The sequence below is a fragment of the Eschrichtius robustus genome, chromosome 1 (assembly GCF_028021215.1).
Source record: "Eschrichtius robustus isolate mEscRob2 chromosome 1, mEscRob2.pri, whole genome shotgun sequence".
NCBI classification, from domain to species: Eukaryota; Metazoa; Chordata; class Mammalia; order Artiodactyla; family Eschrichtiidae; genus Eschrichtius; species Eschrichtius robustus.
Window position 1 is genome coordinate 149,377,477 of NC_090824.1, and position 14,870 is coordinate 149,392,346.

Consider the following 14,870-nt stretch of genomic DNA (forward strand, 5'->3'; position numbering starts at 1 on the left):
TGAACAGTTCTGCTCATTTGTGTGAGTATGCATCTGTGTCAGTTTGGGCAGTCATGCTATATTATTATTCTTGAGATCCTTAGCTCCTTCAAAAGACATAATGTGATGTGCCTGGCACTAGTATGAACCCAATAAATACTTGCTGAATGAGTATTTATTCATTGAATAACAAATGAACAAATACTCTGTTCAGAGAATGGTAATGGGTGCTACTTGGAAACTTTATACAGTCCTTATACTCAAGATTTAATTGGAGAAACTAAGTCTATGTGCAAGAAATAAAGTCTATTAGGAATAAACATAGGAATAAAACCTATAGATTAAATATATTAATAATAATTATTATTATAATCATAGCTAAAATTCACAGAGTGCTTACTATATGCCAGGTACTCTCCTAAGTGCTTTTATGGATATTAACTAATTTACTGTTTTCTTAACTCTATAAGGTATTGCTGTTATCTTCCCCATTTTGCAGTTGAGAAACCTGAGGAACTGAGAGGTTAAATGACTTGTCTGGAGTCACACAGTCAATAAGAATAAGATCACATAATGAGCACAAAGTGGCAATGGGGCTTAGCAACAAAACCTTTCTGCAGGAGGCGAGTTGAGATGTGGCCTGCCCCATCACTGAGACACAGACCATCTGCTGGCCATCACTGGGGGTGGTAAACGAAGCTGTGGAGAGCCCGCTAACATGATGATGTGTGATCTGGCTGGCACGTGACACCACAGCCTTCCCAGAGAATGTGCCAGCTGCATTCTGAAGATCCTTTGCTTCAAATGCTCAATATGTGACAGACTTATGTCTTCAAGGGAAGACTCTCTCCCTCTCCTAACAAGCTCAAAGTAGAACTGGCCATCTTCTCGACACACAAATGCCGACTTTCAATTTTGAAAAAGCCCAGTGAATTACCTTTGAGAAAGTAACTACCCGTTGTGGTAGAGAGGAAGAGAGGATGGTAAATAGCTAGATAACTGAATGTACTCTCTCAGCACTGAGTGTCCACTCTGCCAAGAACTATTTGGACTCCTGAGGACTCAGCAGTGAACAAGGCAGATGGAAGTCCCAGTCCTCGTGGAGCTGCCATTCTAATGGGGAGACAGACAGTAAAACAAATAAGTAAGAGATAGTGAGGAGTGATGAGGGGCAACAAAGCAGGAGAGAGGATGGAGCTTCGGGAAAGGGAGGGCACTTGAGTGCAGGAGAACCCTTAGTTCTGATGATTCTGTCTTCAGTTTCCTCACTTTCTCACAAAGTAGCCTCTCAAATCACCTGTCAGGGACCCTTGCAACACTGGGCCAGGGAAAGTGTGGACCCTGGTGGGTGGGGTAAGGGAGACACAATTCAGTTTCTACAGTCTGTAATCTACTGTGGAGATTGAATCATGGAGACAGGGGGACTATTTTATGTCAATATTCAATCAGCGTAGGTATTTGTGCAGACATTTCCTTGTTTCATTATATCCCACAGGAGTTTTCCCATATACCTATTTAAAGAATACACGGTTTGGTAGCATTTTGAGTTAACATTTCTATCTCTGAGCAAACCTTTGCATCTGAAAAATCTGAAAATGATGAGATGAAACATTACAAGAAAACAGAGTTTGTTGATAGCAAAAGCTCAGAAAATTGGACTGGTTAGGTTAAGATCGACATGGCCAAAATTGTATTCATTATGTTTCTTGGAAGGGATTTTCTCCTTTGAGGAGAAAAGCAGGTCAGTTCTATTAAACTTGTATTTTCTTCTCTGGAAAGTTAGATTAAGGTTCAATGTCAAACACAACATGCAGCTTAGAATATCAGAAGCTGCCCCACTTCCCTTTCCTCCATACCCACCCCACGTGCAGCTGTGTACCCTCTGTTCCTTGCTAGCAGAGCTGTGGCACCATGTCTAGTTGTCTGCTTCCTGCTGGGGCCCACAGTCCATTTTCCTGTGTCCTGCTTCCTCTGTTTTCCTCTTCTGAGATCCTAAGTAGCCCTCCAGAATCTTGATTGGATTTACCTGGGTCCACACTGCTCTTATCCCCCGCCCCTCTTTTACTCTGTGAAATAGCCTTCACGCTCTTTCTTACTTTAGTAACCGTTAGTGACAAGATTGGTCTGTGTGTAAAAACGCATCAGTTTTGTAATGTACCCCCTATTGCTCCCCTCGAAACTTCTCCACTCTTATCAGGCTTAATTGCCTACATTTAATTGTCAGAGGTAATAATTCACTTTTTAAAATGCAATGATCATTAAGATTTTAATAAATGATTTAATATCTATAATGGAGATTCAAATATATAAAACTGATTCAATATCTTAACTCCTAAAGTTTTCTCATAAAATGAAACAGTTAAATATTGCCTAGAAGTGACACCCACACATGCATCTTGCTCTATCATGCTTCCTTCAGGTTCTCTGTTTTCTGTTAGCAATGAACTGATACATTTATCATGAAGCACAAGTGAGAAAGAGAGAAAAGAAAAAAGAGAAAAAGAAAAGCATTACCTTAGGAGTCCTGGAAAGAACCATGTTTATATTTATTTATCTTCCTCAGAGGAACTCCCAGACATGAGGCTTACATGTCTGGGAGTTCCCCCAGTTCACAGCTCCCCCAGGTCACAACTAGCAAACCTCCAGAATTCCTCACTTCCATCCCTCTAGCTGTTGAAACTCAAATTCCTCACTTCCATCCCTCTAGCTGTCCCCTGTTGCATAGGTTTTTCATCTGTCTCTAAAGAAGGAGGAACTACACCTTGACCTTGACTCAAAAAATACAGCAGATGTGAAATTCTTTTAATGATAGAGAAGGTATTGAGCTATGTATAAATACTTCATATTTGATTTGAACATTGTATCTCATCAGTAGATGACATGTATTTAGTTATACAATTGACAAACAAAAAATGTGGTCCTACAATACTCTTTTGGCTTGTTTAATTCTGAGAAAGGGCATCCAGAGTAGAGTTCAGGAATATCCTCTCCCCCAGATATCTGCAGACCGAAATTGAGTGTTTGATGCCCACAATTTAACTGTTGACAAGTGTTAACTGTTGACAAGTATTGAACAGATCAGCACTGTGCTAAGCTCCAGGAATATAAGGATGTGTAAGGCATGTCCCAGAGGGATTCCCAGTGTAGTGGGGAAGCAGATACAAAACCAGCTAAGTTGTAATAGTAGAGTGAGCATTGTAATATAGGTATAAACACAGAACAGGGAGGGCTGAAAGCTGCAGGACTTGGCAAGGGAGTCAGACTTTCATCACTCAGAGAGGGCAGAGAGCAGTCAATGGAAGGGCATGGAAGCTGCCTGTTTGCTTTGCCTGGGAGTTAGTGGGAGGGACAAGAGAAGATTCTGGAGGAGTAGCTATCTCCTCTGCTAAGGAGACCTATAGGAAAAGGTGGCTGGCAGAGCTTTATCAGCAGGGGAAAGAGACATGATAAAAAAAAAAAAAACTTAATTGGGAAGATAATGTTACTAAGTCCAAGCTCGTACTGCTTACTGTACAACAGGCCAATAAACTGAGAAATGAGTTGTTGGCGTGAGGAGTAGCAACTTTATTCAGAAAGCCAGCAGACCAAGAAAATAGTGGACTAGTGTCCCAAAGAACCATCCTCCCTGAGTTAGAATTCAAGCTTCTTTTATACTAAAAGGCGAGGGGGTGCGTTTGGTTGCTGCAATTTCTTGGTGCCAGAATCCTTTGTTCTTGCAGAGGTCCAGTCACAATGTTCCTATAAACTTGCAACAAGACAAATGTTATTCTCTGTTCTGCAACTTTTTATCTCCATGTGAATGGAAAAGTGTTATATCTTTAAATGTCAGAGCCTTGTGAATGAACTATCCTGTATATTTCAGGCTATAGGCAGCATTCTTAACTTGTAGCCAAAGCAATAGAATACAAGGTTTAAAGAAAAAGAAACAAGATTTGTTCTTCCCTATTACAATAAGTCTGGTGGCAGTTAGAAGATGATAGTCTAGAAATGGATAGTGTGAGGTAATTCTTCATAGTCTCCTGGCAAGATCTGATGAGGGTCTGAACCACAATCTGTGCATTTAGTGCCCACTCTGCTGGAAGTTCACCACCTGCCAGATGAGCTTTAAATTTTATGACCACCTTAATAGAAAAAAGAAAGTCTGGGAAGAGAAAAACAGCCTAGGAGAATTGAGTGAGCAAGTGTTGAGTGAAAGGGCCTTGACCAGTCTTCCTTCTTTGAACTAAATTCATTAGAGAAATTTGAGAAACTATGGAGTTTCAAAGAACTTGAAACTGGCATTTCCCCTTCTCTGCCTCTAGTCAGCTTTTAATTTGCTCTCAGCTATTAAGCTGATAGAAGAAAAAAGCTGTCTTTCAGCAGTTGAAGTCAGCCAATGAGAAGAGCTTCGAATCAGGCATTCAGAGGAGGCAGCACTTCCTGCCCAGACCTCCTGGGAGGCAAGGTTTGGCTTATAAGAAGGACAGGAATAAACTTGTTGAAGTTTTCTTACTTGTCAAAGCACCTTTAAATAATCCATGCCTGCAGTAGTTTCATCTTCAGGCAAGAGAAAGTGAAAATGGCCCCAAAAGGTGCAACATCTCAAATAAACACTATAAAATGAGGGACACTTGCCTTTAAAATTAAAGTGCCTCAAGCAGACAAACAACATTTATATTGTGCTACTAATAGGTTTGTCTTTCCTTGTCTGTGATGATTGTTCTTTGAGACACAAATAAAAACAAAGCGAATTGCATCCAACTATTCTAAAAAGAAAAGATGATCTGATTTTTTTTCTTTTTTTGGTCATTTTATGGTTCAAAAAAGGGATTTTTTTTCAATTGCTAGGAAACAGGTGGAAAAGTTGCATTTCTGAGACTGATGCTCCTTGGTAATGAGTTTTGTGGTGCAGTGCTGGTGGTAGTGGTGGTGATTTAGTTAGCAAAAAGCCCTGCCTGTGTTCCAGGCTTCTGGAGAGTACTACGGCTGTCAGACCAGCTCGGAGGATAGTGCAGGGCTGTCAGCAGTGTTTCAGGTCTCTTTCCGCCACACAAACCCCTTCCTTTTAATACAAACAGCAAGACTGTCCTGTTCAGTAGTTGACTAATGACTGTGTGCACTGAAATGCAATGATGATGAAGCAGTTGATACATTTGTGACTCGGTGTCCCACTGAATTCCAGTTTTCTCCTCTCCAAGTGGTCAAACAGGAAACAACATTGCATCAGGAAGAATCTGAAGGTGCCATCCAGTAGCTGTGCCTCACGTCACTCACTGCCCTCAGTCAGAAATCTTGACCTGCAACTTTAGAGGGTGGGTCTCTGAAAGAATTTCAGAGCTTACACAGAGCTGAGGTGTGTTGCTCTCTGATGAGAACAAAGCTGGCTGGAGCACTGAGAGTCTGGCTCTGTCTCTCTTCACAACCAAGGGGCATCTTTGTGGACTGAGGTTTCAGAAAGGTAGGCACCATCTTGTGGATGTTGTTACTATTTGAGAACCTTCAAAACCAAGTTGGCCTTGGCTCTGTGTGTGTGTGTGTGTGTGTGTGTGTGTGTGAGAGAGAGAGAGAGAGAGAGAGTGAGAGAGAAATGATGAAAATGTTTGTCTTTGGCCTGATTGTGGGAGAGATACAGAAAAGAGAGTTTTGAAGCCATTTGCTTGATGAGTTTTACTTCAGAAGTCTTTAGTAGTGGAGAGTAAATGTTGAATTCAAACTTCTACTTCTAACTTGTATTACTTGCTCTTTGGCAAGTTTAAACTGATTCATTGAAGGAACAGGAAGAATTGTTCAGAGAGTGAAATCACATGCGGCTGAACGCTCAATCGGCATAGCTTGGTTTATTTGGAAAGCCTTGACTCAAGCTGAAATGCAAAGGGTCACTGAGGATCTCCAGGCGGCATAGCAAAAGCCATTTCAGAACATCTTAAATTTGGAACAAGGCAGAATTTGCTCATCTCACAGTAACAAGGTTTTCTAAGCTGGTTCTGTCTTAAGGGAGATAGTCTCAATGTCATGTCCAGAAGACATTAGCTGATTAATTCTAAAACTGCCAGCTTTGTGCAGAAAAATGAAACAAAAACAAAACTTTATTTTTTCTAACCCATGTTTAGTGAAGATGTTCTTTTAAGCAATTTTATTTCCTGAAAAGCCTTACACAGAGCAAAGGAAAGAAACCTTTGGGACTCACCAGATGATGAATATTAATTTATTCATTAATCTATAATGTCCAAGGTCCTTCTCTACCATGAGTGAGGATTCAGACTTTAAAGACCTTTCGTTCCTCTCCCCTACAAGCCTTTTTTAAAAAGGGGGTTTCCACTTAAAATTTCATCAGTAGAATTGCTGGACAAAGGGACAAATTCTTGAAGGGGAAAATAGGCATATGTTCATACTGACAGTAATTGCATAGTCTTCCCATTAAAAATATTCTGTCTTTTCTAAAAGCAATCAAATTAACTTATATAAGTTTGAAGATAATTCTGGGTTAGCAAGAATCTGCACTTACTGGGTTCCTGCTGTATGTATATGCATTTCCCATTTAATTCAGTGAGATAAGACTCATCTTATGCAGTTTTCAGATAAGGAAATTTAGGCTCAGTGAGATTTTAGCAGTATAATAGGGAAGTGAGAAAGCCAGAACTCTGTTGCCTTCCTACACACAGATATATATACAATCATATATATATATATATGATTGGAGCCTTCTATTCTCCTATTGTATTCCATCAGCCCTTTACAGAGTCCTTGTCACCTGGAGGTGTTTCTGAATCCATAAAAATATGCAAATATGTTAATTTGGTATCATAGCAAAAGATCAAGAGTCAATCTATAATTTGCTTCTACTCTTGGGGTGAAGGCATGATGAAGTGGACTGAACATGGGCTAGAAAGGCAGACAGACCTAGATTTGAATAGCTCCTTCCTGCTTACTAATTATGTGACCTAGGCAAGTCAGTGAAATTCTTCAAACCTCAGTTTCCTTATTTATAAGCTATTTATTATAATGTCCATCACATGGCATTGTTTATTATAAGGAATAGAGAGACAAGTTATGCAGAGTGTCATCTGCATGACTGAAAAATGGTAGGCTTTCGATAAGTAGTAGTCATTTCTCCAATTATTTGTTGATGCTTTGGCATGCTAGATCCTGTTCTGGGCATGGGGGTATCAGCAGTGAACAATGGAGGCAAGAATCTGCCCTCATGGAGCTGCCTGGTGCTTGTTTATTATATCATCGTGTGATTGACTTTCTTTGAAAATCATGTTGTAATTATTGAGATACTTTATAGTGGATACCACCCAGCTTTGACATAGCCTCTGAAGCAGGGTAGTGAAAGTCCTGTGCCAAGATTCCCCTAAAGCATAGTAAAATCAGGCAAAAAGCAAGAACATCAGATACTTGTTTTACAAAAGTCAGTTTGTTGTGCTAATCATTTCAGAGTTAGAGGTCAGGAAAGATGTGTTTTTATGCACACATTCACACATACATACACACACACACACACACACACACACACACACACAGAGTTCATCTGAGTTTTCCTGGGCTCCCAAAGCCATAGCAGAAACCTTGCTGGCAGGATGCATGTGGGAGGAGGGTCTGGCTCCAAGAACTCATGGAACAGAGTGTAGTGTGGCAACCATTCATTTGCTTTGGGCCCCAGGCCATCTGCTCAGGAGCCTTGGGCTTTCCAAGGCCTCCACAGTGTGAATTTAAGGATGCAATACAAAGCTTGGACTGGAGATAATATACCTTTATAAAGACAGATTCAGGACAAGAGTGATTGATTTATTTACTGGCTAAAAGCCTGGAGTTAAGTAGGCCAGTTGACATCAAGAATGGCATTTCGGCATCTGTCCCTAACACTGAATCCCAGTGAACGGCAGATAATAGCAGAGAGATGGGAGAGGAACACAGGGAAGCTCCCTCTGGAATCAAATGCAATTGTATTCTTCCTTTTCCTGGAAACACCTGTGCACACAATACCACTGACCTTATTGGTCTTACACACCGTGAGTTTGTTTTTATTTAGTTGGTAGACCCAGAATGATTGAAGAAATCTTTGTGTCATCCCAGACAGACCAGAGAACTGGCACTCTGAAAGAAGACTTTCTTAAGTGGCAGGACTTAACTTTCCTAAGCCCAGTGCAACAATCAATCTCATCATTTTATGGGTCATACTATGTATAACCTTAAGATTGTGTCTTACAGCAAGGATTTTAAACGATGAAAATATAAACTAAGTTAAAAGCCTAATCAGAATAAATTAGGGCTTAGGTATAAAAACCTCAAACAGCACATGGATGGAGAGATTAAGAACGTTTGACCTTGGGACTTCCCTGGTGGTCCAGTGGGTGAGATTCCACACTCCCAATGCAGCGGACCTGGGTTCAATCCCTGAATGGAGAACTAGATCCCGCATGCATGCCACAACCAAGAAGTCTGCATGTCTCAATGAAGAGCCCGCGTGCTTCAACTAAGACTCAGCACAGCCAAAATAAATAAATAAATAAGTAAATATTTTTTTAAAAAAGAACCTTTGACCTTATACAACACTGTAACAGCCTAAATTTTCCCCAGGGATTTCTGTGGATAGGGGACAGATGTTCCATTGTAAATGGACTTCAGCAATCACTGTATTTTTGAAACAGTTAAATTATTTCCAAATTTCATTATTATCAGACCTTAAAGTCTGAGGAAGCCCAATAACAAGTAGAAGAGAGCTGTGTGAGAGGGAGTTTGACCTTGAGACACATTTCCCCTTTCCCAAGTAGGAGGATTTAAAATTTCTCAGGCAGGGAGTGTTTACATGCTGCTCAAATATAAAGTTAAAGGGTTTTGGTTCATTTTAAAAACCATTTCCTCTTTATTTTCTTGCCAACCTGGTCACTGGAAAGTCTGTGGAGGGCATCTGTACAGTGTTCTAAGGAGTGTGAACTGAACAGACCAGAGGCCTGACGCATAGCTGGCATTCGGTTTACAGAAGTTCCAATTCAATGGAAACTTTCCTTTTTTTTTTTCCTGAATTTTATCTTCAGGAAATACCAGGAAACTAATACGTTTAACCAAAATTTCCAAATCTGTCTGCTCAGTATTGGTACACACAAACACACACCACACAGACACACAGATGCACATACACACACACACGACATAGACACAGACACACACAGACATACACATACACACACTACACAGACACACACACACGTTCGTGTGCATGTGCACAATATAAAAACAAAATCAAAAGATAGATACTTTTTGCGTGTGTGCAGCAAAGGTTTAGTTCTCCTGTCATAGATTGTGCTGCCTCCTTCCATCCTGTAGCTCTGCCTTCTGAAACATGTGACGTGTGGTCACTGGGCCTGGAGAAGGGAGAAATGGAAGCAGTTTTCTAGCTTTTTTGAAAACTGAGATATAATTGACATATTATACTAGTTTCAGGTATTGTTACATAGTAATTAAATATTTGTATATATTGTGAAATAATCACCAAACATAATTCTCGTTAATGGGAAAACTGTAAAATTCACAGCTAATGCATATATTTAGGTTATTTGAAGAGATAAAATATTACATTAAGGGATTTGAAATAATTTTTATTTATATTTCCATGTTCTAAAATGAAGTGATTAGGGAGGAAAAAGCATATGCCATAATCCATTTGTTCTTTATAGAGTACTTGTGTTCAAGAAAAAGGCTTATTTCTTTTATGTTGATTCATTTGCCAGACATACTTTAGCAGATAGTCAATAAATACTTGTTGGTTAGATTGATCCTGACACAGGCTGAACAATAATTATTTCAAGATTCAAGCAAAAATTCTGAGAGCATTTTCTTCAATAATGAAGATGACTTGACATCATTTAATAACTAAATTGGCTTCAATTTCTTCCCCTCAAATTTTGTTTTCTTGCTTGACATCTGATTAAAAATGTAAAGTATGCTGATGCTGAACAAATCTCAAACTGCGCAGATGGGCAATTTTCATTTGTGATGTTCCCGCAGGCTCACTGTCACTTCCGACCTTGGGTCAGCATTACAGGGCTTATAACGAGCTCCTCCTGTTCCATTAGCTGTAACTGGCTTTCCCTGACTTGTTTCCAATGGAAATATGCTTTCTGTGGAATGCTGGTCTACAACCAATTGTGGAAGAGAAAACGTCAGAGCATTACTAGATGATGACTGTAAAATAATATTCAAGTTGGATTTTCCTAAGTAATTGTCTCACAGATTACACTATTGCAGTGGTTTTCAAACCTCTTTTAATGATCACTGATGGTAAATACTTCTAGATCTCAACTCGGAACACACACGCACATTAACTGGAATAAAAGTTTCACAAAACAATACTTGATATGTATTGATGTTTTCTCTTCTATTCCATTCCACTCTATAAAATTTCTGGTCATGATCTACTAATTAATTTTGTAGCTGGTAGTGGTTCTCAGTACTGGCTGAAAGTAAGAATCAACTAGGAAACTTTAAAAAAAATACTAAAGCCAAAGGCACAACAGACCAATGAAATGGACTAGAGATTCCAGAAATAAACCTCCACTTTACATATTGGACACAATACATTTACTCCAATACATATTGGACCCTTGATTTATGACAGTATTGATAATATAGGGAAAGAATGACCATTTGAATATCCAGATGGAAAAAAACCTTGTTTCTAACCTCAAAATGTATAGAGATCTAAATGTTAGTATGGATGTGACAGGTAAAACAATATAACTTCCGGATCTGTACTGTTCAGTGCAGTAGAAGTTGAATATCATGATTCTTTTGTTCACTTTCAGAGCATCTTTTTCTTTTTGGTCAACCTTAAGACACTTATAATTAAATTTCACTGACGTGGGCTTCCCTGGTGGCGCAGTGGTTGAGAATCTGCCTGCCAATGCAGGGGACGCGGGTTCGAGCCCTGGTCTGGGAAGATCCCACATGCCGCGGAGCACCTGGGCCCGTGAGCCGCAATTACTGAGCCTGCGCGTCTGGAGCCTGTGCTCCGCAACAAGAGAAACCGCGATAATGAGAGGCCCGCGCACCGCGATGAAGAGTGGCCCACACTTGCCACAACTAGAGAAAGCCCTCGCACAGAAACGAGGACCCAACACAGCCATAAATAAATAAATAAATAAATAAATAATTTAAAAAATATTAAAAAAAAAAATTTTCACTGACGTGAATTACACAGGGGAACTCTGAATCCCCTCTTACAGCATGTGGAGCCAGCAACCTGCCCTGCAGGTCAGCCCAACCCCAGTTCCATCACTCTCATCTAGGTTCACATGTGGTCCTGCTTTACAGAATCAGACTGGTCATTCATGGTAGCACTAATGGCAGCTGTATGTTTTGGCAGAAAAAAATCTGAGGAAATACCCAATAAGTCTTAGTTTAGAGAAGAAGATTTTAAAAAGAAGGCTTAGAAACCCATAGACCCCAGATCAAGATCAATAGAGGAGTAGCCAGCAGATCACACTGGCACATGTTGGACCTCCCCCGACCAGGGAAAAGGGAGTTGGGTCTGTGCCTGACATGGCACTGACCTGGGACCTTGGTACTTGTCAGCATGGTGTTTTCTCTGATTCACAACAGCTAACGGCAGAAATCAGAGACAAATGAAAATCATATAAATATATATGGGACAGAAATTTAAGGATGCCCTTTTGAAAAGAATGTATATTTGAAAAGTCTGGAAACCTAGGGAAATTTTTATTTTTAAATAATATGTTACATTTTCGTATAATATACCCAGAATGTTTTTTCTTCCAGATACTTTTGCAGTCAAAAGATCCCTAATTTTTTATTAAATAAAATATATTTATTTATTTGGCTGTGCTGGGTCTTAGTTGCGGCACGTGGGATCTTCGTTGCAGCATTTGGGATCTAGTTCCCTGACTAGGGATCGAACCTGGGCCCCCTGCATTGGGAGCACGGAGTCTTAACCACTGGACCACCGGGGAAATCCCAAAAGATCCCTAAATTTAAAGCCATGGATTTAATCATTAATCCCCCCCAAAAGTATAATTAATAAATGAAATATTTTCTCTATGTTGCAGACTTTGCAGATACCCTATATGTCTCTCTATGTCTCTGTCTGTCTCTGTGTCTCTGTCTTTCCCCCTATCTACTTAAAATCTGGGTGTTATGCATTTTTTTTTCTTTAAGGGGCTTCTTGCATTAGATAGAGCTAGACAGGAATGACTAGTTCTTTTCAGTTTTGAGATCTTATGAGTTACTTTCTCTTGGTGAGTAAATAGCAAGAGCTAGTGGCCATGGACAGAGGGAGAGGCTGCCCTGGCTGAGGAAGGGAGATGACCCATCCCTGTTTGCTCAAAGGAGGAAACAGTGACTATCCCAGCAGGTGCCCAATTTCCTAATCTCATGCCAGCACTTCTTGCCAGGGGGAAATCTCCCCTTTTATTTATTTATTATTTTTTTTAATGATTTCTGAGTTAAAGAAGGAAACTGTTGGGAACGTGTAATTGAGATTATTTTTCTGTACTCCTTCACCGCTTCCCTGCCCTCTGCTCTAGGTTCTCACACCCACTGCACCCCACCCTCATCTGAAGATTATGGGAATCTTTGTCATCTTGTTCTTTTCTAGGAGATGTTTCCTTCTGCAGTGGCAGCAGGAAACATTTCATAAGCATATATTTTAAATATTAAAATTGGAGGCTTGCTTCATCAGTGCTCTAATAACACCAAGTCCTTCCCTAAAAGTAACTTGCTTCCTCTTTATCAGTGAGTGAGACAGATGTTCCAGATTCCTTCTTGATCGCGGTGTGGCTCTGTACCCTTCTATAGGTTTCACTCTCTTTCATAAGAGATTCCTTTGGTGACACTGCCCCCGACGGCTACCGTGTTGTAAGAAATCCTGCTGACACTGAGGAAATGAATTACCCTGTCAAGGAAATGGATTATCCCTCAGAAAAGCTGCTCCCCCACCAACACTTGGTCGGGTAACCTCAATACTGATCAGGGTATTATAGGAAATCAGTGAATGATGGCTGGCTGTAGTGCCACCTGGAAGTCCATAGTGCTGTTGATGAGGAAATGTAAACAGTGACCACAGTACCAACACCTGCAGCTTACTGGGCACTTACTATACACTGAGCGTTACAAAGTGATTTAGACACATGACCTCGTTTCATCCTGACCTAGAGTTTACAAACATAAAAATCATTATACCTGTTTTACAGATGAGGTCATATAGCTGGAAAGGGGTAGGATGGGCATTCAGATTCCCAAACATCTATTCTTGACAAGCCAATAGGCCTTGGGTTCCTATGCTCCTGTCCTGAAATTCTATCCCAGTGTGTTGTGGGGGGAAGGTCTGGGCATCCCGATTCCAGGTGAGTCTGATCATTGGGAAGGTTGGAACTAGGTGACACTATGCAAGACAGCCTCTCCAGGATTTGTCTCCAGACTTTCTGTTTAGTAGAGTTTGTGCCCATTATGTGGGCTTCCTTTACTGAAAGAAGAATATGAAACCAGTTATCTTTTCCCAGTAGTGAGAGATGTGGACATAGTGGCGGGAAGGTAGTTGTGAAGGAGCAGGAGATGTCCCATTCCTCTCCCTTGGAGAATCTTTTTAAACTTAGCATTTAATCTTATTATTTAAACCAGCCTGACATGGGATTCTTGCCCCTACCCAATAAAGTCAGGATAATAAGATACTATCATTACATAACATTGATTCTGTACTTTACCGTATTCAGGTAGAGTACATACATACCTAATCACTCTTAATCCACAACAGGTCTTTGCAGTAGGTAGAATTAGCACCAGTTAATTCAGACGAAGATTCAGAGATTGAGTTGTCCAAGACCTAGCTATTGACAGGTCTGGCCCTTGAACAGGCTGTCTGACTCCAGGGCCAAGGTTCTTTCTTTTTGAGCTGTTTGAAAGACAGTGAGCTACTTGAGGTAGTGTATGTAGCACTGCATTCTTTTTAATAAATTGCAGGCTTGCGATTTGTATGGTGGTCTTCCTGACCTGAGGCTAAGTGAGTGGGGAGCTTCTGCAGAACCTGCCACAGTGCACAGGAGGGCTTTGCACCCAGCCAATCCTCCAGTTTCTCCAGTGGGAAAACCTGAGACAGAATCAGGGCCTGGCCTCAGGTTCCTCTGTGAGTCACTAGCGGCAGCGAGGTTCTCAACTCCCTTGCTTTTGCCTGCATCAATCCCTTGTGCCTGAGACTAATAACAGCGTAATTTATGAAGCAAGATGTGTGACTCACCAGGCAAGGGAGGAGAGCTTTCAAGGAAGGGCGCGGTGGAGAGGAGCAACATATTTAACAGCAACCGGAAAGGAAATGCTGACATGATGGTAATTGGGTTAAAATTTCTTTACATTGCAGCACCATTGCCTGGTTACCCAGCTGTTAATTTATATTTTAGACTTCTAAAGTTAACTAAAAAGGGGGGCGGGAACAGGGGAAAGAGGGGAAGGGAATTCTACCTTTGAAGGCAGAATTATCAAATCTATGTAACTTTCTCATAAATTTCTTCTCAATCATCTTGGACCCCTTTACTTTGAACCCCAGGATTTGCCTTCTTCTAAAACTTATCCATTGTGTAACTTCGCTTTACATCCTTCTGATTTCAGTCATACCTGTTTTTCTGCAAGCTCCTATCCATGTTACCAGTCTAAATAAACTTCCTCAGTCACTTACCTCTCTTGTTCCTGAGCGGGCCTTTGACAATCTTTGTCAATTAATGACCAGGACAGAGATGAACCAGAGATCCGATAAAGGTGAAGAGGCATCCAGGAGAATTACTTTTTGGTGAATACTCCCTCCTTAAATGGCTTTTTCTGCATTATCTTTATTATCTCCAGAACCTAAAGTCAGTTTATAGATAGGTCACAAGAGCCTGTCTTCCTGTTGACCAAGGAAGCACATT

General features: G+C 40.5%; 1 protein-coding gene across 1 annotated transcript in view; it reads left to right on the forward strand.

Moving 5' to 3' along the window:
- The first annotated feature begins 5,310 nt into the window (after nt 1-5,310).
- Nucleotides 5,311-14,870, forward strand: part of CERS3 (ceramide synthase 3) — a 106,588-nt gene continuing 97,028 nt past the window's right edge. The window contains exon 1 of the mRNA XM_068537482.1: nt 5,311-5,416. The gene's annotated coding sequence lies outside the window, so the exon portion shown is untranslated. The remainder of the gene's footprint in view (nt 5,417-14,870) is intronic.